Raw genomic sequence first — 24236 nt, forward strand, 5'->3', positions numbered from 1 at the left:
TGTAAGTGTCTGTGTTCCCCTCACTCTCTGTTTGTTCATCCGTTCAGTTTATGTGAGTTTCCTTATGCTTTCTGTTCCCAGTGCTTCCATGTTTTAACCTGCGCTCCTGTTAATCGCGTTCTTGACTTTTACCCGTTGTTTTGGACTCTGGATAACTTGCTGCCCCGGCTGGATTTATTTACCTGTTTTGACGGCCTCACAATCCAGCGACACTGACCTGCATCTACTAATCTTAGGGTCCTCCATCCTGTTTCCCTGCAAACATCACTGTGGGCCTGTGTAAATGAAAAGTCTCAGTGGTGAGTTCACACTGTTACAGTGCATGCACTGCTTAAAGAAACTTGAATTTTGTGGAACAGTACTCAAGTGAATTTGTAACATCATTTGTGCTTTTATTGATATGATTGGCATTTAATTTGATAATGTATATAATCCAAGTATGCAGGAGAAGGTGAAAGCGTTTGTCAGTCTCATTTTTAGAGTGATGATATGGGTATTTCTTCCAGGCAGTGTGTATCTATAAACTTGAATCTTATCAAACTTGCGAAGATACCAGTAGAAAAGATTAGTTTGTTCATTTTGGGCCGGCAGTAGAAATAGACCACAATGTTTGAAACGCCATCACCCAAACACCATTTAGATGTGCCAGAACAATACTACACACAAAAACTAATTTCCTGATCATTAATTGATCACTAATGGCCTACAGAACAGGGAATTGTTGCTTGTCTTAAAATCCGTCCAACTGTTGGTATTGCACATGGAAAGGCTGTCATCTTTTCTGTGCCTTTGTTCTGTCTGGTGTCAGAACTTATACTACTTATAATTATTTATTTGTGCATTTATGGTTAAAATTGTTGATAGCAATGAAACAAATTATGAGTACATACAAACAGTATGTTTTTATTTACATATAAAGATATAAAGGCAAGGGGATACTGCATGACACATGGGTGTCAGGCTACAGCTGAAAAATCCTTACTCAGACTTTGAGAGCGAGCAACAGGGAAAGACTGGGACATGAGCATAATCCATCCAGTTGTGTATGTATGCAAATCATTACCATAATAATTGGAAACACATCAGCAACTGAATGCCGAATTTTGACATTCAATCACTACTGAATATCCTTTTATCTCATCTCAATACTTCATTCATGGTTCTTATTATGTTCCTCGTAACTTAGAAGTTAACAACCTGCCTCTTCTGCTCGTTGCTGGAAACCCCAGCGTTAACAGAGATGATAGTGGTTATCCAGCATCACCAGTCTTAGTTTTAGTGAAACAAGTAACCCACAGAGACAGAGACCTCAGGATTACAGCTAGTGATAAGGAGGCTGGCTGCTTGGCAATTTCTGCCCTGGACTAACTCTGAAATAATGACCTTCAACACACTGCACGACTGTCAACAATATTGTTATGCAGGTGTTTGTTGAGTAATACAATGCCTTGGCGCTCACCTCAATCCTTTCTCTTTAGTCAAACTCCACTGCACTTTGTACAATAAATGCTACCTCCACCCGAGTGGGTGTACTAGTCAAACACAGAATAGTATGAGGTTGAACCTGTATTGAATTTTTGAGGAGGGGGGACATGTCTCCCGCTCCCCTGTATGACATTTACACGCATGCGTTGTATAACGAATAACAAAGGAAGATAGTCTGTCCCTGAGCTGAAGGATCTCGTGTTATGACTATTCCCTCTCTAAACTGATGTCTCGTCCATATCTTTATAACCTTGGTAGCCTCGGTTACCAGTGTCTTCACAGCTATCCTTGAGACTGTCAACAAACTATTCCTTTTAGGGCTTGATTAGGAGTCTAATAAGCTTAATTAAAGACCTCAAGAAGGAAAAATCCCTTCACACCCATCAAAATAAAACAAAAGTGTGTTGTGGAGTGACAATTTTCATGCAGTGACAACAAGCCTGCAGGTGTTTGTTGTCACCATTCATCTCCCTGTATACTCCTTAATAGAGGAACAGCCCTGTATTTTCAGTCCAGTTGGAGAGATTGTAAAAGGCTCAGGAGGCTGAGCTGTTCATACACTCACAGGTCTCATTACCCAAGTGTGTCTATGTGTGTGTGGGCAGCTGATGGGGCCAGCTGGTAGGACATCAGCCTGTTGTTGGAGGATGGTCCAATGCCAATTGGGCATCTTCTGTATTACTGCTTCGTTAGACACACTTGAACACATGACCACTGATGTCATCCCTCAGTCCAGTTATATACAGGGCCATTCTGGTAAATTGCAAGGGGGAGATTAGCATGTTTTATTCACTTGTTGAAGAGGCATTAGGGCGAACAACATTGCAATCATATTAACCACGGGCATTACACACGTTTTGCTAATGTATGCTGCTTGGAAAAATGTCTCATTTCAGCGTGTTACTATCATTGTCGGACAGTTCTGCCATCCCCTGTGGTGCATTTAGTTGGTTTTTCTCATCTTTGTTTTAGCCAGACAAGGTTGTTAGACTTATCCTCCCCTCTTTTTCTCTCCTCTCTCTTTCTTTCTTTATCTCTTTCTCCCTCTGTCGTTCTCTCTCAGGCAAAGTACGCAAGCGAAGTCAAGTTGTTCTGAACAGCGGTGTCTCTTGATGAAAACCCAGGGGAAGTGTGCTTGGAATTGCTTTCATTTTGTTAAAGACGGGGCCATTCTTTTTTTGTGTTCAGCACGACCTGGCACAGCTGTTTGCAGAATTCAATACCAACTCCCTTTATAAATGGATTTTCCTCCTCTGTTTTTCCTCAACCTGTTCTTCCCCCACAACTTTGTAGGGACTGTGTGCTCAGTTGTAATTTGTTTGCTCTGGCTTATCAGAGGAAATGGGATGGAAATGCTAAAACAGGTAGATGTTAATACCATTAATGTTATTTCAGTCAGGAGAACCGTAGAGTGACTCGACTACAACTATTACTTCTAGGCTAGTGCTCATACTAGTACTAATAGAAATACATTATCTAATAATTGTCAAGTAGAAAGTATTATTAAATGATAATGATAGATTGAACAGATATTTTTGGATCATGTATGTCCAAACCTGACACGGAACAATCACCTTTGTCAGCTTTGTCACCAGCAAGCAGGTTGTTAGTAACTGCACTGTGGATACCTCCTAAAGCCTGAATGAAATATTCATCAAAGGAAAGAACCCTGGCTAAACGTGGCAGTACCGAACACTACTCTGTAATTGAGAACACAGTAGCTCCAGGTTAGTCCAACCTGACAGGAGAGAGAAGGCTTATACCTCATACCAGCAGTCAGTGAGCTGTTTATGTGAATAAAATGTTTCTGCAAACTTTAACCATTCCTGATATAATTACGCAAATTTTATTGAATTGTACCCCGAGGAAAACCCAGTCTCTAACACAGGTTTAAGTCGGTATGAACTGACACAGTTTCACACCTGGGAGCTGCGTAGTACAACCACAGTGTCTATTAGCCATTAAGCAGCACGGGGGGAGCAGTTGAGCAGCATCTAAAACCCCCTCCCACCACACCTTTCCACTGTCAGAATTGGTCAAGCTGAGTCTGTACAATTTCTTTAACTTTACTAAGCAACCTGACGTTCACGCCGACCTCATGCAGTGATTGCAGAGATGAACAAGAAGGCAGGATTTGAACTTCTCTTTTAAAGTGATAGTTTGATTTTATGTGGGGTTGTGTGAGGTACTTATCTATGGTCAGTGTATTACCTGCATTAGATTCGGATCAGCACACTCCTAGTTTAGAGAAGCAGCAGGAGCACCAGCACAGAAGCTGAGTGATGAGCTGCTGTGGATGGGGAAAATTTTTTTTTTTTTTTTTTTTATAGCCACAGAAAAAAAGCTAATATCAGTCTTAGTGTATGCTTTATTTTGAATATTTTCACTGCTTTATCTTGCTGTCAAAAAGCCCAAAAAGCACAAGCACATGCACCGCAAACAATTGACCCCATGTCAATCTATCACTATTTTTCTCCATTTGTCACACAACTACTTGCTTTTGAGGCAAGACTGTCAAAGTGTGCTGCTAGGCTGGATCCAGTCAACGGACACTAATTGGAATAACATATGTGAAACAACTATGGCATCTCTAGTGTTTCTTCACTGTCTGACTCTTTGTCATCTGTAATCTACAGTCTGAAAATGCTGAGGCACCCAGGAAGAGCATCACATTGCAAAGGAATATAATTTTTTGTAGAAGAGGTGTTCAGAACAGCATGCTATCTGAACATCAGAGATATTTATTAGCCACAAAGCATGGCCCCAGTCTGAAGGCAGCCTGTTGTATCTGCAATCCTGTATACTCCTGCTGCAGCTTCTAAATTTGCTGTTCTGTCAGTGTTGGTTTCCTCTCAGCTTTCAGAAATTAAAAACTGGTCTCACCTTACCCTTCTTTAGATTGACAGGCAGTCTGATTTGGCTTGATCTTCTCTCTTTCTCAGACCATCATCTTGTCAACCTCCTCAGTAATCACAAACTGCAGTTTGGTGGATGCTCATTAGGTCACTCTTGTAGCCATCTCTGGACTGACTGGAGCTGCACACCTATCATCTTCCCTGTTCCAATCAGTATGACTTCAAAGGCTGTTACAAGCGCTTGGGAGATTTAATATCCCATTGCTATTCCCACTTTCATCTGTTTTTACCCAGTTATGAAACCTTGTAAAGCTGCAGGTTGCTGAAGTACCACGTGATCAGTGTCTTTATGCAGTCTGGGACATGAAAAACATGCAGAAAACAAGAAAAGTTTGGCTGCTGAACTGTTAGCTACAGTGCTAAGTATGAATGGAGTGCTCAGGGTAAATAGGGCCGGTGCACACGCGACTTGACACTTCAGTGACTGTCTGTATTGAAAGAGCTGGAGCTTAAGTGAATGCAGCTGTACATGAGTTAGGATTGATTGCATTCAGCTGTGTATGTCCGCTGAATTAGCAGCACAAAAGGTTTGTTTTTGGGGGCGTGAGCTTGTTCACACTCCCTTGCTGCCCGAACCTCTCAACAACTGGCAGAGATAATGTAGTTAATGTGCTTTTCAAATAGTAGCAAGGACACAGCACACGTGCAAATTGAGCTAATAAAATGATAATATAAGATTATAAGAAGTAGCACTTATGTTACAACTGCAGCCTGCACATGCAGCCTGCACATGCCCTGTTAGCCTGGTGAACAAAATATCTGACAGAACAGTAGAGAGAAAATAGAAGCCACAAGAGCTATAGTGACTGACTAACACTGGGCAGCCAGCATAATAACTGTTAGCTTGCCTGCAGTAGTTCAGTGACTAACCCTGCAAGTAGTCACAACATTGGTGAAATTCCAGCCCCATCTATTTTGCACAGACCAGGGAATGTCACTTTGTACATATATTGTACATACTGTATTCTCTCTCACGCAGTGAATAAGAATGTAAACATGGTTATATTATGAATCCACAATGCAGCAAAACGTATACACGTGTGGCATTAGGGGAATGATAAGTCATGGTTTAACGCCGACACTGAACTAAAAATTCATCCCCACGGCATATCCATCTAAAGAGTAAACACCTTCAGGGAGAGGTGTAATTCTGCCTTCACATCTACAGCTTCAGTGCAGTTCTGTCACGTTCCCCTTGGCAACACATCAAACAGACACAGAGAAAGATGTTAATCACATCACTCCTTGTATTTGAGCATGAAAGAAATCATAGGTGATATCTTTAATTTCCATTATAAAACACTTGCATTCCCTGAGAACAGCAGGTGATTAATAAACAATTTAATTATGGTGATGCAGTGCATGCAGACAGCCATTGTAATTTCAGATTGACAAAGACATATGGCTTTACTTATCATTAAAAAACAGCCCCAAAGAAAGTCTCGTTCTACTGCATTAATGCTACAATTTGTTGTCTAGCCATTAAAAACACCATATGTTCCATGATGCATTCAAATACTGTTATGAATATGAATCTAAAAGACGCCTTGATAAACACGGTGGCATTCAGTATTTGTAATTGGAAACAAAAACGGCTGGGACCAATACTATTCCTGGGCGAAGTCAAATGTGTTGTTTAGGTGTCCTCCAGTAGTATGTCAGATGTTTACTGCACCCAGAAGCCCTCTGTCTTTTGGATAGGTTTACTGCAGGAGACCAGCTCAGCAGCCCAAGGACAACAAGAGGTTATTAAGTAAATCTACTCTCAGCAATTGTTGCCTTCCGCTCAGCTCCCCCTCAGTCTCTGCCCCTTGTGTGATATGGATTATTTTCAAGTAACAGGCAGTGAAAATGGCCATCTCATTATTTTTAATGGGTGTTTGAGATGGGCTCCATTGCAGTGGTGTGCTGTCAATTAGATGCCTGGGCAGAGAGCGGGATGAAAAGGAAAAATGGATGAGGTGCATGGGGAAGAGAGTTCTCCGTTGTGGTAGAGGTGTGCTCTAACTATTGTTGCAGCCATGATAATGTCTTAATGTGCGTTTACTTTGATCAGAGTCATGCCGGCAGAGAGATAGAGGGGACAAGGAACAACAGAAGAGTGAGAGATAGAAAGAGATGTTTTTTTAATTTATTATTTTTTTTATGCACAGCATAACTGTGTTTGCATCTGGCTGTAAGCCAGGCACCACATCATATGCTAATTGTGATCAGTTTTCAATCTACATCAGTCAGTTTGCTAGCAAGCTACATCTTTAAGTGCCCATCCTACAAATACTGTGATTTGGTCCTGTATGTTCTATAACCCTGGAGCTGGCAGCAGCCTGAACAAAATGGCATTTTTTTCACAGCGTTTTCCATCTAGATGAGTTTTAATTAAGTCTCCTCACTGTGCTCCCCCATGGCTGCTCTAATCAGACCACGAGAGCGTTGCCTCTTTCTCGCTTGTTTTGTAAGGGATCCCACAGCATCTGTTGGGCCCCCCTGTCTCACTGTAACACCCCCTCTGTCAGTCTGCCTGTGCACTGGGAGAGACACAAAAACACAGACAGGGTGAGAATTTCAATACACCAAAAGACAATCAGCGGGTGGTTGTCATATCATTGATTAAGATTGGTGAGGTTATTACACTGCATGGTTATGCACAGATGCTCCCTGATGAAGGCCAGGCTGAAACATGCTGGACTACTAATTTATAAAAGTAGACATGCGGAAAAAGCCTTTGAAAAATAAGAAGCATGCTTTAATCTCACTTTTTAATAAAAGTTTTTTGTTTGGCATTTATTATATCTTGTGGGATGTTTTAGGACAGCATCTGTAATTGGTATATAGCATGTCTGTCAAGCTTTGAATTTTGCGACACTGAGACAATTTACATGTCTGCAGTAAGAGCAATAGTTATTTAAAGAGCTGGGGTGGTGGTTTCTTTATTATTGTTTTGTTTTTGTTTTTTTTCCAGACTTTTCTTAAATATGAGGGATGGAGAAATCAACCCAATGTGTCAAAAATGAGACTGGAGGTCTAGCCAAAGTAAATAACGGGTTGGAGCTTAGTGAATGTTCAACTGAAGAAAGGGGGAAAAAGCTTAGAAAAACATAACATAAAGTTCCATAAAAGCCTATTTTCAACTCCCTAGTTGTTCTGTACATTCGTCTAACAGAATAGGAGTGAACTGAGAAATAACGTACATCATCATTACATGTAAGAAACTGCCTATCTCAAATAATTTGGTATGTTCCAAGAAATGTATACAGTAAAAGGGAACCTGAAAGTGCACTCATCTGCTATGGTTAGGTGTAAAGTGATACATTAATTTGATTCATGGAAAGTTGTAGTCGGTGTCATACACTTTTAAAAGAAAATTGCTGTCAAATTATGTATTCAGTATAACTTTCTGCACACTGAGTCACACATCTTTTCTGTACCTGTTTCTGTGGTGAAATTGGTAATTTGTCATAAATTGGAAACACATCCGAATGTGTAATGAGCCGGCGAAACAGATACAATTATTGTGAGGGAGCCCTCATTTACTGATGAACTGAATTTAGAGAAGTGTTAGACATGGCACCCCATGCTGACATGTCATAACTTAAATTTGGAAGTATGATGTGCTTTTGCATGTTTAATTTCCTAACACTCACACAATGACGGCAGCAGAAGTCGGAGCCGAGGAAGAGGGGTGGGTTCATTATAGGTCAGCCAAACTTAGGCACTTAACTTTGCAAGAAATAAGTCTAATCATAAATAACTAAATCAGGGCTCTTACACTAACTGATAAGAGAATTTCTCTTTATCAGTTAGCCTTCAACGTGCTAATCATCCATGCTAACCACATATGTTATTTCCCAGGTGTGCAACCATGACTCTGTATTTTTGGATTCATGTATATTTGTCTATGATTCTCCAAGGGCTTAGGATCTATGTAATAATCATCCAGCGTGATTTCAACAGGACAAAACAATGTGGTACTTCACTGGTCCAATTACACGGCTGTTTTGTTTAGAATATTCATTGTGATAGACTAAAAGTTACAGTTGAAGTGTTCAATTTCTAGATGAAAAGGCATTGTCTTCTCATAATTGTATTCTTTGCTTCTATTCACAAAGATTAGACAAAAGAATCAAATTGGAGACGGTTGGTAGGTTTGATGCTTTATCATCATTCATTCCTCCATGTAACAAATTTGCTGCTTGATATCCACATTGTTCTCCATTTATTTATGAGTCGGATATAAATGAGGTAAAATCCTTGATTTTTCTCACCGCCCACCTCTCTGTTTCTGTGTGGAACAATGAGCAAAGTGTAATTTGAATTTGTCACATTCAGTGTCACTGTTTCTCATGAGGTGAGGGTGAACACTCAGGGTTAACGGCACAAGTTACACTGACATACAAGTATCAATGTGTGGGTGTCTCTGGGGAAAAAAAACATTGTTCTTTTTTAAAATGCAAGACTACAGCTTGTTTTTGTTCAGTGTTATAGTCTAAGCTGTATTTCCCTCTCATTATTGTCTAAAAGCAAGGAGCTGTTGTTTATGTGTGTCTTCTCCAAGTGTAGTGTATATCATTAGCAGCAGAACAAGACGATGAGATGAAATGACGAGCCACGACTTTAAATCGCATCAGTTTAAGAGAAATTCCACAGAAATCTCAAGAGTGTAAAGTGTTTTAGATTTCACCTGTTGTACTGAGCAGCGTATAAGCCAAAACACCCACACATGCTCCACACAAACACAAAGGTCTATAATAACTGTGGCATACTAAGGCATGTTTTCCCTATAATAATTGTACTAGGTTACACAGTTCATAGCAGTTAGGAATAGAATAGCTTGGAGTAATGTGCAGGTGAATCAGGGTTCTATCCACAAAAACACTACACGACTTCATTTTATGCATCTTAAGAACCTAAAATCCATCCTGTGAACTGTCTTTTATGAGGTGCTTCCCAATAGTATCATAATTTAAGATGCTCTTTGAAATGATCATACCCACTTGTAGCAGAATACGAGCATCTTAATAATCTGCAGGAGGAACCAAAAACTACACGTTCCTTTGAAGTTTTTACATCAACATTTGACCAGCGAGGCTCTCTGCTAACTGATGTTTGATATAAAATGAGTGGTGTTGAAATTACAAAATAAATTAATAAAAAAAAATAAACATGCACACTTAAACTTACTTCCACGTAGTAACGTAAGTTACAAAGAGAATCAACCTGAAAGCTTCATCCTGTTTTCATGTTAAATGAGTACAGATCATTTCTTTGAGTGCTTTATGCTGTATGTATTTCCAATACATTACATAAGTTAAATACATTGCATTATTTTAAAATGTATTCAGCAGTATCTTCTGCACTATCTGATGTTAGAAGATTTGAATGGTTCTTTGGCAGATATATATATATATATATATATATATATATATATATATATATATATATATACACATACAAATAAAATAAAAAAGACCATATAGTAACAGGGACTGTTCTTAACTACAAAGATCAATTAGGGAGAAAAACTGGGTAATCATAAATGAGGTTTACAAAAACCACCCACAGTGCATGCATGCCTACAGTGACATGCAGACTCATGCATACAACACTGACATAACACACAATCAATAGCTTCAACCTCTAGCCATTTGAAAATATACACTTTAATTACACAATCCAATCACCAGCGCCACTACAGAGAGGTGTGATCAATAAAAGCACTGAGACTGGTGATCATGTGATCAGGTATCCTTTCTGCCGCTGCATAAAGATAAGTGACCAGTAAACGGTGTTAGATCAATCTGTGAATCAGGAAGTAGTGTACGTAGCTTTAGTTTGTTTTAGGTGGATATATACAAGTTGTTTTACCATCGAGTGTTAATGAATTTTCCAAAGTCAAGTACTCGCAATCATCTCATTGTGATGGGTCAGGAGGCTCACGGCTCAAATGCTGCAAGGTTACCTGTTGATCTTCTGTCTGTCACTGCTAAGAAAGCAAGTTTTTGTTGTTTTCTACACTCTGCTGAGTTCTTGCTAAATGTGACCCAACAGTAGCTTGCCACAGTGTTTTCATATTCTTCTGCAATCCAAGAGCTTTATGAACGCTTACATTTTATATTTACATTTACTCCTTTGCCGAATACTTTTATCCAAAGTGACTTACAAGTGAGTCAGGGACACTTCGGCATGTGGACAGGAGGGGCATGTGCTAATGGACATCCCGCACACAGCTTGAATCACAGCCACCCGTATTTTGCGTATGAAGACAGAGCAATATTTGGTCATTTTTCAATGTTAAATGTTGCCCATAAAAGCAATACAACTAACTGAAGCTGTGATGGAACAGACAGCCATTTTACAAGTCCAGACAGTGGATGTCTGTGTATTCTGGTGGCATACATCCCAAAACAAAACACTCAGACACATACAAAGAGACAGACACACAAATCCCTTCACAATGTAATTCATAGTTTGTGCTACAAGATATACCCTATCAATTGTATGGTATATAAAAATCTATACATCCAAGTATCTTTAATGCTTGGCACAACATGCAGGAATCCTACCCAGTGAAATAAAATTTAGACAAGAGAACAGACAGTAACTAAGATATGAATCGGAAGAGATTCAATTTATTCGTTTGCACAGCGGAATAAAAACTGAGGAGAGAGCACAGTAATTGGTTAACAGAGGTCACTGTCAAAATCAGATTGGTTAAAGGGGGCAGAGGAAATACTCACAGCTGATTTGGTTAGAGGCAGAAAAAGAGGGAAAACATGAAGTTGTTTTGCTGATTGAACTTTCACTATGGCCATGTGCAGTTTGGATCTTTTCACTCACAACCAAAACAATTAGTGAATCACATGGTTGTGCTTGTCATCAGTGAAAATAACCATACTGCTCATAAGACCTCTGTCTTGTGCCACAGATTGGTGAGAAATTTGGGAGAGAGAATTGTGTATTTTTCAGGCAAGCAGACACAAAAGAGAAAAATACTTGTTTTTCTTGATCTCTATTATCAACATGATGATGATTGCCTGCTTCCCATTAAAATTCAAAACAAGAGAAAAATGTCTCAGGGATAAGTCATTTGGAAAAAAATGGTAATTTTTACAGCATACAGGACATATCTTTTCAGGGGTACATACCAGTAATTTTTGAGAAACTATTGGTTGTTTTGATGGCATTCATATTTGCCAGTTGCTGTTAAAATGGGAGGTAGACAGACTGAGATAGCTAGGAAACTAAAAGAGAGCAGAAGGGAGGGAGGAGTAGGAGAGCAGCAGGGGATGAATAAGGATGATGAAGGACCAGGGCCTGGGCAAAGTTTATCCCCAGGGCTTGTACCGTGGCTCTGTTCCTCCAGTTTGAAGGACCCTTTAGGAGGTTAGGGTCAGGCAGCAGCCCAAATCGATGGGCCGAGAAGGGACTGTGAGGCTCCATGCTAATACCTGCTACATGATAATACCGCTTGCTCAATCCCTGCTGGGTAATGTCATCCATCACCCTGCTACTGCCACCAGCAAAGAGAGAGGAGGAGGAAGAGAGAGAGACACAGTATTGTCCAGATAGATGGAAGTAGATTGCTTTAGTGTCTTTGCTGTATATCCCAGAGCTGATTTTAATAAAAGTGGTAATAGGCAAGCAGAAAGTCCCTGTGCTCTGTCTCTAGCCCTTCAGACAGAGGGATAAATGGCAGGTCTTGCAGGTCTAGTGGGATAGAAAGATGTTAATCCATATATTACATGTTACTTGCCTCAGCTGCAGCGTCACAGCATTTATACATCATAGTAGCTATTGATTGGCCCCTGTCCTGACAAGGGCTGCTGAATGAGATATTTCATCCTCACAGGGGAAGCCCACTGTATTAATTTTCTGACCAGAGGCCCTCTGCCAGTGTTGTTTGCCTCAAGTTTAATTTAGTTTCAGGAAAGCTTAGTTTTTTTTTTTTCTGCTGGGCATTGTCTGGGATTATGCTCCATCTCCAGAGGAGACTAAATTCTTTGTTAGAAGCTCATGGTGGAAACACTTCACTCTGCCCTCATACATCTTGGAGCCATTAAGCTTTTTCCAACTCTGTTAAAACCCTCTGAATGTTTTTACAACTACAGAAGCAGAAACACATTTTTAACTTTTTCAAACACCTTCTGCTCTTATTGATTTTCAGTTTTATTTGTGGCTTATTTAGAGGCTTAGTACTGATTTATTTATTTTTTTTATTTTTATTTTTTTTAAATGAAGACAAAGGAGCTCAGTCACACTGTACTTTTAATAATTTTGCATATAAATGTCTCATGGATTTTACAACTCTGGAAAGTTATCATGCCAATAACCATTTTATCCTCCGTCTTGGTAAACAGAGTTGTCATTTTTGTTACAAAGCCACAAATGTGTGTTTTAACTTATTTCACAGACACAGTGTGTCATCGGATTATTTTACATTGCGTTGAGGCAGAAGGTGAACCAGTTTTTATTTTTTTTATTTTTTTGTTGCCTGAATTCTCTGTTGACATCCCTGCTGTATCTCATTGAAATGAATAAAGGGGCTGCATTTCTTTAATGCAGTGCTCATTTCAATGTGAACATGGCCTTTCACATTAAATCAGCATTAGTGATTACCAGTTTCCCACTTGTAAACAGCATTCACCTCAACATCCAAATCATAATTTGTGAAAGTTGACTTTTTCAAAAAGCTCAAATATATTCAGCTTGGTGCTAAAAGGTATGGATGTGCATTGTTAAATGTAAATAAACAATGACATTTAATAGATGTAGTGCTTTATTGTACAAGCATGTTAATTTTAACTGACATGCCCAACTTTGCAGTAAAATAGCTGTCACATTATCACGTTTGAAATCACACATGACTTGTGAATTGTGTTTTTTAGCAAACAATGTGCTTGCGAGGTAAGAAATGCAGCTCTCCTGTAATGAGTGAGAAGCAGTAGAAAACTGACAGCTGTGAGAGTGACAAGGTGGAGTTGTATATACTTTTGATTGTTATAGTGAAAATAATGATAGTTATAGCCATAGGTATAATGGTGATATCAATAATAACGGCAGCAATGATAGCCGGACCAATTAAAAGTCAGTCAGAGATGCCAAATGAGGACAGAGGGAGAGGGACAAAGAGGAGAAGAACAAACTACAGCAGAGAGAAAATACAAAGTTATGACATGCAGTAGTATGATATAAATGCATGGGGAGGGAGAGAGCCTAAAAAAGTGCTCAGTGCATCATGGGAGTACCTCCAGCCATATAGGACTAACTAATGGATGGTCCAGAGCTCACCTGAGCTGGCCCTAACTATAAGCTTTATCAAAGCAGAAAGGTTTGAGCCTGATCTTAAATGTAGAGAGGATTTCTGAACCCAAACTGGGAGCTGGTTCCACGGGAGAGGAACCCGACAGCTGAAGGTTCTGCTTCCCATTCTACACTTAGAAACTCAAGGGAACACAAGTAGGCTTGCATTTAGAGAGCGCAGTGTTCTGTTGGGTTAGTAGAGCTATGAGCTCTTAAGATATGATGGTGCCTGACCATTAATGGCTTTGTAGGTGAGGATGAGGATTTTAAATTCTACTCTGGATTTTATAGGAAGCCTAAAACAAGAGAGATATGATCTATTTTCGTAGTACCTGTGAGTACTTGCAGCATTTGAAGTCAGCTGTCTAGTCTAGAGGTAAAAAATACATGGACTAGTTTTTCAGCATCAAATAATGTATTTTTGATGTGTGTAGTAAAAGTACCATAATTTCAGTTTTGTCTGAATTTAGAAAATAAAAAAAAGTGCTCATCCAGCCTTTGTTTTTAAGACATGCCTGAAGTTTGGCCACCAGATTAGTATCATCTGACTTAGTAGATAAATACAGCTGGGTGTCATCTGCGTAGCAATGGAAATGTATGTGGTAATTCCGTGTTAACTTCCTGGTAATATTGGCTAAAGGAAGCATATAGGCTATAGGGTGTACCCTGTGGAACTCCTAACTTTTGTGTACTTCTGTGATTAGCTAAAACATCTGGATCAAGAGTATGCTTTTTAAGCAGAGGTTTAATTACTGCAACCATAACCTGTTGATAAAGATAAATTGATCAGGTCTAATATAGAAGTGTTGACTAAAAAAATTATAGATATTTTTTTTCTCCAAGTTAAAATTTTATTTAACACGCTCATGAAGTCATTACTATTGAAGGTTATAGGAAGAGATGGCTCAATAGAGCTGTGGCTGTCTGTCAGCCTGGCTACAGTGCAGAACAGAAACCTGCAGTTGTTCTTGTTTTCTTCTATTAACAATAGATAATGCTTTAGAGCACGTGTATGAGAGTTGTACAACAGAGCTAGATTACTCTGATTCACTAGCTTCTTTCTCAGAGGGGCAACAGTGTCGAGTATTGTACCCGGTGAGGCTGCAGCACAATCAACAAAATCATCAACTTGTGTGGGTGTAAAGTTGAGGTAGCTGTCCTCCATCGTATTGACACAATAGTCGATTAAATAACAATGGAATTCTACTGTAATGGTATTTTCACCCTGAATGTTGTGTAATCAATTAATGTGAACTCAAATGTTAATAAAGTGGTCAGACAAAAGATGGATTTGGGGAAATATTATTAATTATTTAAAATTCCTGTCATATTTCAGAACAAAATCGAGGATTTGATTAAAACAGTGAGTGGGTTCATTTACATGTTGAGCGAAGCCAGTTGAGTCTAATAGTGAATTAAATGCAGAACTGAGGCTGTGGCTGTCAACATCTACGTGAATGTTGAAAACACCCACTGTAATGACTTTATCTGAACTAAGAACTAACTGAGATAAAAAGTCTGAGAACTCGGATAAGAACTCGGAGCAGCTTGGGTGTGAAAGACTAAGAGTAAGTCTTTCAAATGAGTTATGAATAAGTTCAGGTTTTGGTTTGATTGATGAGCTGGTGTGAAAAATTGCTGCGACCCCTCCTCCTTGGCCTATGCTTCGAGGAATGTGAAAATTAATCAGAGTAGGGGTTGTTGATTGATTCAGACTAACATATTGCTGCTTCCGGCTGCAACCAGGTTTCAGTAAGATGGAGTAAATCAATGTGGTGATCTGTATCGGATCACTGACAAATAGGGATTTTTATTACTCTTTTGGTTTTGTTATAGTAGTTGTATTAATTTTTATTAGGTTTTTATGAATAACCCTGTTAATTTTTGATTTAATAAATTTAGGTGCTTGGGGGAAGGACAGTTTCTATGGCGTTTATGGCACGTGGCCGCTCTAAGAAATGTAGAGAAGACACTGCCTCCTGATCTCACCTCTGGGTTGTCATGGTTTTGGCTTTCTAATAAACTTGGCCAGATTTCTAGATATGAGAGCTGCTGTGCCGTCTCTTAATAAGACCAGGTCTACCCTAGAAAGTCAATTATCTACAAAGCCCACATCGTTTGCGAGACACCACCTGGACAGCAGGCCATGACAAAACAAAACTCATCATCATCCATTTATGACTCTCCCTCTTACTCCTACCTCTGCATTTGTATGCGCTCACCTCGTGCTCATTACACTCGTGCGTCTGCCCTCAAGACGCTTTCATAGTGTTTTCTAACTTATTCTGAGAATTACATGACTCGGACACCTGCTTGCACAGTTGCTCTTCATTAACTCATTACCCATTGTGGTAGATGTTACAATACTACGCTCTTAGCAAGGTGTTACTCTCAGGATTTTCTGTGTTTAACTAGGCTGCTTGCACTGAGAGGTCTTATAGCACAATTTATTCTACTGTCCACACTTGACAGCAGGATAAGTGCTGTTCAAATACATGCAGCTGTTCCCAGGACACACACAAAGCTGAGAGGTGGAGTTGAGTTTGTGTAATGGATTTATTTAGATTTAATGCATTAGTTATTCAAGGCATCTATTTTGGTAAGTTAGCCTACAACCTTTGGGTCAGTCTCTTTCCTTTGTTCCACTCCAGATAAGAGCGTGGCGTGGGTGTCAGCATATTTACAGTTACCATCTCCCCATAGAGCAGAGCTTTAACTGTTGCCTCTCTTATCAGTAGTGTCCCCCTTCGCCAAATACACTGAACATTTAAACCAATCGAATCGCTCTCTCCGTCTCCCTCATCTCTTTCCCTCCTTCTCCCTCTCTTTCCTCTTTTTCTCTCTGCAGAAACACACAAACGAGGGAGAGAAAAGGTCATTTGAGGTGAGACCTTCAATCCTCGATGTTTGTTTCTAAATTTTTCCCCCCTCTTATTCTACTCACTATGCTCTATGTAACATTGTGCTAAAAGGTGTCATTGTTAGAAGATGAATGTAGTGTGGGCTATCTGTGGAGGCCAGCAGGAAGAGAGAGGGTGATGGGCTATAAAGGCAAACATTCATTCTCATTTGCTCTCAGCTGAATTACTTAGCCAGTTGACTCTGTGTATCTGCCAACTGCACTGAGCTGCCCTTCAGCTATCTTTAAGGCCACTGAAGACTTTCTATCTTATTTCTTTTCTTTCTCATGCTTCCTTCTCCGCTCAGACATGCTCATAAATGGGTAATCATATAGTGTTTCCGAGCATTTCTACATTTGTTTACCCAGTTTGCAACATTTGTTTTCAAAGCCACACTTCTCCCATCTTCCTCTGTGGATCTGATTTCATTATTGTTCTTCGTCTAGTGACACATGATTATGGAAACGCTGAGTACAGGTGGTAATTGAAAAGAAACAGGAATGGACAGCTGTTGTAAGGGATCTGGATGTAACTATGATGCTATGATGGTCACGACATACTCAGTTGGGCCAACATGAACAACAACAGAAACAAAGCAACAGGTCCTTCAACCTAAACAACCATACAGGTTGTTTGTTCCTCCCTTTGGATATGTCCTATAGGTCCAACAATGTGCCACAACATAGTGGTCGGAAATCATATGACATTGCAGTGTTGTTAAATAGATTGTTTTGGTTTAACACTAAATTTGTGTGGTTATCATTGTAATGTAGGAGTTTGTACTGTTGGTAATGGGCTGAAGAGGCCAAAAGCCAGAGATAATCCAATGCTAATTCAATTGTAGCTTTCCCAGCGAGAGGAAAAAAAAATGTTGGCACTAGAAGGAGAAGGGAGTACAAGAGAATGAGAGTGATCCACATTTTTCTGTGTTGTTAGACAGCGATCTGTCTTCCACCGGCAAAATCAATACACATCTGTGATAGAACAGTTAATCATGAGACACAAACATTTGTATGGGAGGTACACACACACACACTCACACTCACACACACACTCACACTCACACATCCACACACGCCCATGTGATCAGAACAGGGCATAAAATTACACACACAATTATGCAGACTTGAAACATTGTCTGAGCTGACAACACCAGGGCTTATCTGTCACCATAGCTGGCAGGTATGAATGAGAGGATGTTTAATTCACATTCAGTGTAAAGCATTCAGCTGCCAGAAACTTGTAAGAGTTTACACCTTTAACAGCTTTTTAGTATTCAGGGGGAAAAAAGTGCTTTAATTTCAAAATGTGCTCATAACCACTAGATACACATTCAGCACCTGTGTGACTAATGTATGTTTGATCCCCTGTCACAGCCAGTGTGTCTTGATTAGTTGTTTCTGTTAATGAAAGGGTAAAAGTATCTGTCCATCATGTTATACAATGTCCGTGTTACTTTAATGTAATCATGGTAGGTTGACAACCTCTTGTATCATTGTTCCTCTGTGCTCTTACGCTCTCGTCTACAAAGTCAAATGGATACTCTTCACTTTAACAAAGTTGGTTTAGTATTTATTTTACCCATAAAATCTGTGTCCAAATTTTGCTTTGTGTCCACTGATGTAGTTATTTACTTTGATAATTATGATTCGATGTAAAGGCCTTAAGGTCCACCCACGTCTTTGTATCTGATTAGTCCAACTCTGAGGAGTGTGTGGGTGTGTACACACTGTGCTCTCCTATTAGTTTTGTTGCACCTGTTACACAATTGGTTCATGTAGTCTAGTTCCAGTGCTGCTCTGCCAGGTTCAGCCTTAGTGGAGGTCTAATTAGCAAAAGCAACTAAAAACACCTGTGCAGGTTTGCAGAGTCTTGAATAAAGCAGGTATGGTAACAAGAATACAACCTATAGGAATATACCAACAGCTTCTTGGTTAGGTTAAAGAAATCATCATGCTGTGGGTTAAAATATGTACTTAAGATAAGACCTTCATTGTCATGGTTACAATAATAAATGTGGCTAATGTTGTGGAATGGTCATGGATAAAAGACACTGTTGACTATTGGTCTCCTGTTTGAAAGCCCTGTGTTTTGTCAACCCATCCATCATCACCTCCTCCCAATGCAGACATTGTTCTATATTTCTTCTACATACAGTATTATGTCAGCTGACTTTCTTCTTTGCTCCCTAATCACTGCTTCCACTAGTGGCCACGTAACAATAAAAACACTTTTTATTTTCTGTCCACCACTTAAATTAAAGTCGAATATTAACTTTTAGCCCTAATTTTGGTGTCCACCAATTGTTTAGAAAAACAGAAAACAAACCTGCTAAAGGACTTCATAGGGACTGTTTTACATCTATAATGCCTTCATTTGCCATTTATAAGCAATCCCTTTCTTTCAAGCTTTAATTTGCAAGCTCATAGGCCTGCAGTATCAGCAGCTGACTTGAAATCTCGCCAGATATTTTGTTGTATTTGGGCAGACATGTAGATCCTCTGTCTGTAGATACTTTGTCAGTGGTGTTGTGACCTTGAAAATCTGAAGGAAAAGCTGGGCACATTTTATTTTTGTCTTTAGAGCCTCTAAGAATTCTCCAGCTTTGACTAGACTGTAGTGTACAAGTTGCCCGACTGTTAAAAATCTGTCATAAGAACATCAACACAACAACTTTTTAATAACCACAGGAATTTCTTGAAGGCCCACACAGAATGCCTGTAAGGATACAGAAATGTTATAAACCAGAGAGAAAAGTGACCCACTGGAAATGGCCTCTTGATTAAGGCTTAGCACACACAAGCATGATTTGTCTCTGGGTGTGGAGCAGCCTTTACTCGTCATATTCAGTATGTGAGCGCTAGCAGTACTGATGCAGTAACTTATGTCCAAACAAATGTTTCCTGTTACATCTGTCAACATCTACCAAACAAAACACTGAAGTGTAGTGTAAGAGGACAGTAATGAATTATGTTGCTTACAACCTTTAAAATAAGAGCATTGCCTTTGGGATGCCATGTCCTTGGTTTTAGCAATTTGCACAGGAAAACATCCTGACCTAAAACCTGCCTCAATCATGTGATAGGTGCATTTTCTTACTATTTTCTTTGCACTTAATGGGAAGTTCTTTCATGCAGAGTCTATTTATTAAAAAGAAAAATGAACTCTAAAGTTCCCATGATCTGTGATGCTATCCTCCAGTGTGTGCTGTTTCCCTCTGTAGCTTTAATTCTTCTCTTGCCTGTCATCTTCATACATCGTGTTCTAACACCTGCTGTATCTTATCTGTATTTGATCTCTGTGGGCTGATACATGAGACCCATGCAGCAGGCTGACCATCTCTGATTCATAACTGTGATGCAGACCCCATGTTTCTATTGTGCATAGATGAAACCATAAAAAAAACAAATAACTGGATGAATGAAGTTGTTGTCTGCAGTCATTACATGGGCATATTTAAGCTACAGTGTAGAACCAAGGTACATATATCTAGACTGCAGCTCAACATTCATTGCAAATAGCAAATTTTCAACCCAATTTCAATAATAATCCATTTGAAAAGTAGTGGAACATCAGAGCTGATACAGAAAAATGTAGCCTACACTTAAGGAAGATAGGCAGAGCAAATCTGTCCTAGATAATATACTGTAGTACTGAGAATTAGGCTATAAAAATTTGATTTCCAGTCAATTAAAATATCTTCTCAAAAGCTGAATCTGTTTTACTGCAGCGTCAGTGAGGTGAGGAGGAGCAGGAATCAGCCACCTGTCATCCTGACAGAAAACTAATGCACCAGAACAGTTGGGGATGACAAAAGGTTGTGGTTACAATTATTCACATTTTAGACAGGTCCAGCTCATTATCAGCATATGTAGATATAAGGACATTGAGACAAGGCGGCCCTGGGCACAGACATCTAAAAGGCCCCCAACTCAGTGCAGGACACCCAGACTAAAAGAGACACAAAATAACTATTCACAAGTCATTTTGTTTTCTCTTTTCTGTTTTTATATCTTTTGTAGTGGTTTTGTGTCTCTTTATAGTCTTTGTAGTTGTTTCTGTGTAGTTGCTTTGAGTCTCTTTTAAATAATTTGACTATTGACTTTCCAACAGAGGTTCCTCGAGCCCCTCGGCCATAATTTTATTATGTTTATCTAATTAATTATTGCTACAATTTATATGTGATCATAGTGGAGAAGAAGATTATGCTGGGTGAGAAGTTACAGAAGTTTTTGCTGATGTCCCTACACTATTTTTGTGCAGTGAAAACCTGACAGCATTGGAACCCACTGTAGGAAAGCAAATTGGATGCGTGAGGCTCTTAGCAGCTGCCTTTAAGAAATGCCAACAATTGGCTGCCAGTTATATTTTCAACTTTATCACAAACATTACTAAGAAAAACTTTCAGACTCTTGCTTGTACTTGACACAGACTGAAGGGAAGTGTGTTTTGGGTCAATAATGTAAACGGAGTTGTTGAAAACTCAGTGTGACGAATGTTTAATTACTTCCTGTAGATGGCAGTTAAAAAATGGGAAAGCAACACTGTCTCAATGTGACCTTGATGAAAACTGTGTTGGTGCTGGCATGTGCTATGCTGTTTTTTAACTTTTATTCCGCAGTCCGTTAAAAAGAAGAAAAGCTTAATCTTAAGCTTTTTGCAATTTGCTTTCACCACATTGCCAAGGAATCAAAGGAATTATCTCTTTTTGTCCTCTTGTTTTTGTGTTTTTTTTCTTATTTATCTCCCATTTTCCTTCAGGGAAGACAGCAAAGTGCTTGCAATGAAGGCTTCTCAGACAGAACCAAGCAAAACATGACAATAACTCTGTATAATACGATAAGTAGCTTAGCTACCCACTTTGCTGACACAACCTCTAAACTGGTCTGCCAAATCCTTAGCTTCAACTTCAGGGCTTCTTGTGTCAAATCAAATTCAGGCATTAACAGGCAGCGGTTTGATATCAAAGCCCCGAGGTGATGCAAGATTGGGTTTGAAAAATAGTTGCAATTAGTGTGTGCAAAGTGTATTTTCCAATTGGTAGTCAGTGTTTGTCTTGTAATTCACTTCAGTGCCTAACTCAATACGCAGAGGCCGCCTTCAGTATTGGCCTAACTTGACTAAACCCACACTTCAGTGCATTGAACTGACAAAAGCATCACGACTAATCAACACAAGGGTCTATGCTGGTGTGGTTGTGATCCTCCAGGGTTAGGGTAGACTGTGAAATGTGAACCATTATTATTATTATTATTATTATTATTATTATTATTATTATTAATAATAATAAATTATTATTATTAATAATAATAATAACAGCAAAGCAGTGATTTATAAACAATTGAATAATCAGTATAGAGCACAAGCTACACACCACAGCCTGGAATGTGAGTGCTTGCATGTAGTGCTGTGTGTTGCTCTGTGTTGAAAGTAGAGCTAGTATGGAACTTTTTTGGTGGACTATTTTCACTATTTACGGTTTAACATAAGATCTAAATTTACATTCAGAAATGCCCATACACAAATGTAATATATGTTCATGTATTGAATTTCATACATGAAATGTATGTACATATAAGGTAAGACATGTATATACAGTATAACTTACGTAAAAATGATGTGGAACCTGTTAGAAATTGGAACAATATCATATATTTAGATGTCTAGCTAATAGAAATATATTATACACGTTACATGAATATATATCCATCCCAAAGCCTATCAGTTTGTTTTCATATTACACGTGCAACTATAAAAGATGGACATCTATATATTTAATGAGAAATTAAGAAAATCATATAAAAAAAAACATAGAATTTTAATAAGTATACTGTTTTAATAAAGTTTCATTTTACTGTGGGTATTTCATATATTTATAAATGTATATCTACATATATCCAGAGGATGATGTGGTGATAATATATTCTCTTATAGGTGACACAGAAGGTAGTATAGTAAGGCATAAAAATGTCATAATATAATAGCGTAAGGCATAAAACATCCATCCATCCATCTTCTACCGCTTATCCTCTAGTAGGGTCGCGGGGGGGCTGGAGCCTATCCCAGCATCTTTTCGGGCAAGAGGCGGGGTACACTCTGGACAGGTCGCCAGTCCATCGCAGGGCAAACACAGAGACAGACAACCATTCACACTCACAGCCACACCTATGGTCAATTTAGAGTATCCAATTAGCCTAGTCCCCATTTTGCATTTTTTGGACTGTGGGAGGAAGCTGGAGTACCCGGAGAGAACCCATACTTGCACGGGGAGAACATGCAAACTCCACACAGAAAGAGTGGGCACTCGAACCCGGAACCTCCTTGCTGTGAGGCGACAGCGCTAACCACTGCACCACCGTGCAGCCTGTCATAAAACATGGAAAGGCAATATAGTAAGTCATAAAAAAGTAATTGTATAGTAAGACGAAAGTTATACTATAGTAAGGCATAAAATGTCATGGTATAGTAGGCATGAAAAAGTCAGTATAGTAAGAAATAGTCATAGTGTAGTAAGGGATAAAAACTTCATAATATACAAAAGCATAAAAATGTATTGGTATAGTAAAACTTAGTCATAGTCTATAGTGAGGAATAAAAACATAGTAAGGCATAAAAATAAAGGTTAGTGAAAGTTCAGTCAGGGCGACTATCTACTCACACATGCCTACTAAGTCATGAGCACTGTTTCCTGCTATCTATAAGCTCCACCTGCTCATTCACATCTTCACCCAATCACATTACACAGTGGCCTTCAGGCGATCACCTGTAAGCTGTCGAACTTTAAATTGTTCTCTCTCTCTGCTGTCATTCAGCTGTCATTTCAGCGCCGTGAAGAATCTGCAACCCACCTCCACCCCTTTTCCACCTCAACAGTGGGTGCCAGACCATCTTGAACGAAACCATCCAATCAGAAGTTTCCCTCATGAAGACATTCACCACCACCAGTGTCTAGACTCCAGGGGAAGATTCCTGTTATTGGAAGGACCTTAAACCTGTGGATCGTTTCCATGGTGATCCACTTCCTGCTGGCATAAAGTCTTACTATAGGAAGGCATAAAAATGTCATAGTAAAGTAAGACATAAAAAGTTATAGATTGAAAATGCGTAAAAGTCATACTAAAGTAAGTCATAGCCTTGTATGGCATAAAAACTCATAGTATGTCATAGTATAGCAAGGAATAAAAAGTCACAGTATAGTAAGACAGAAAAATGTCAATTTAAAATTGTTCTCTGTTTTTATTGAACTATCATTTCAGCACCATGGAGAATCTGCGACCCACCTCCACCCCTTTTCCACATCAACTATGGACGGCAAACCATCTCCAATCAAACCATCCAATCAGAAGTTTCCCTCATAAAAACATTCCCATCCTCGAGCTCGATTCCTCATCATCACCACCACCACCAGTGTCTAGACTCGGGGGAAGATTCATGATAATGGAAGGACCTTAAACCTATGGATTGTTTCCATGGTGATCCATTTCCTGCTGGGGTCTAAGCACCAAAGTCTATTTCTTCTGTTCACAATAAATTTTGTTTTACTACTTGCACTCTCTTGTTCCTCTTATTAGTCTCTCCTGAAAAGTTATAGTATATTAAGAGATAAAAACATGAAAAAATGTCATAGTATAGTAACACA

General features: G+C 39.2%; 1 long non-coding RNA gene across 1 annotated transcript; it reads left to right on the top strand.

Annotated features, from left to right (window-relative positions):
- LOC111666047 (uncharacterized) lies at positions 1-24147 on the top strand. The gene is made up of 3 exons (XR_002761555.2): positions 1-299; positions 23410-23669; positions 23854-24147. It is a non-coding gene; the product is annotated as an uncharacterized LOC111666047 (long non-coding RNA).
- Positions 24148-24236: the final 89 nt, after the last annotated feature.

Source organism: Seriola lalandi, unplaced genomic scaffold, assembly GCF_002814215.2.
Source record: "Seriola lalandi dorsalis isolate HSWRI2012SDOR001 ecotype SW California unplaced genomic scaffold, Sedor1 jcf7180002054671, whole genome shotgun sequence".
Taxonomy (NCBI): Eukaryota; Metazoa; Chordata; class Actinopteri; order Carangiformes; family Carangidae; genus Seriola; species Seriola lalandi.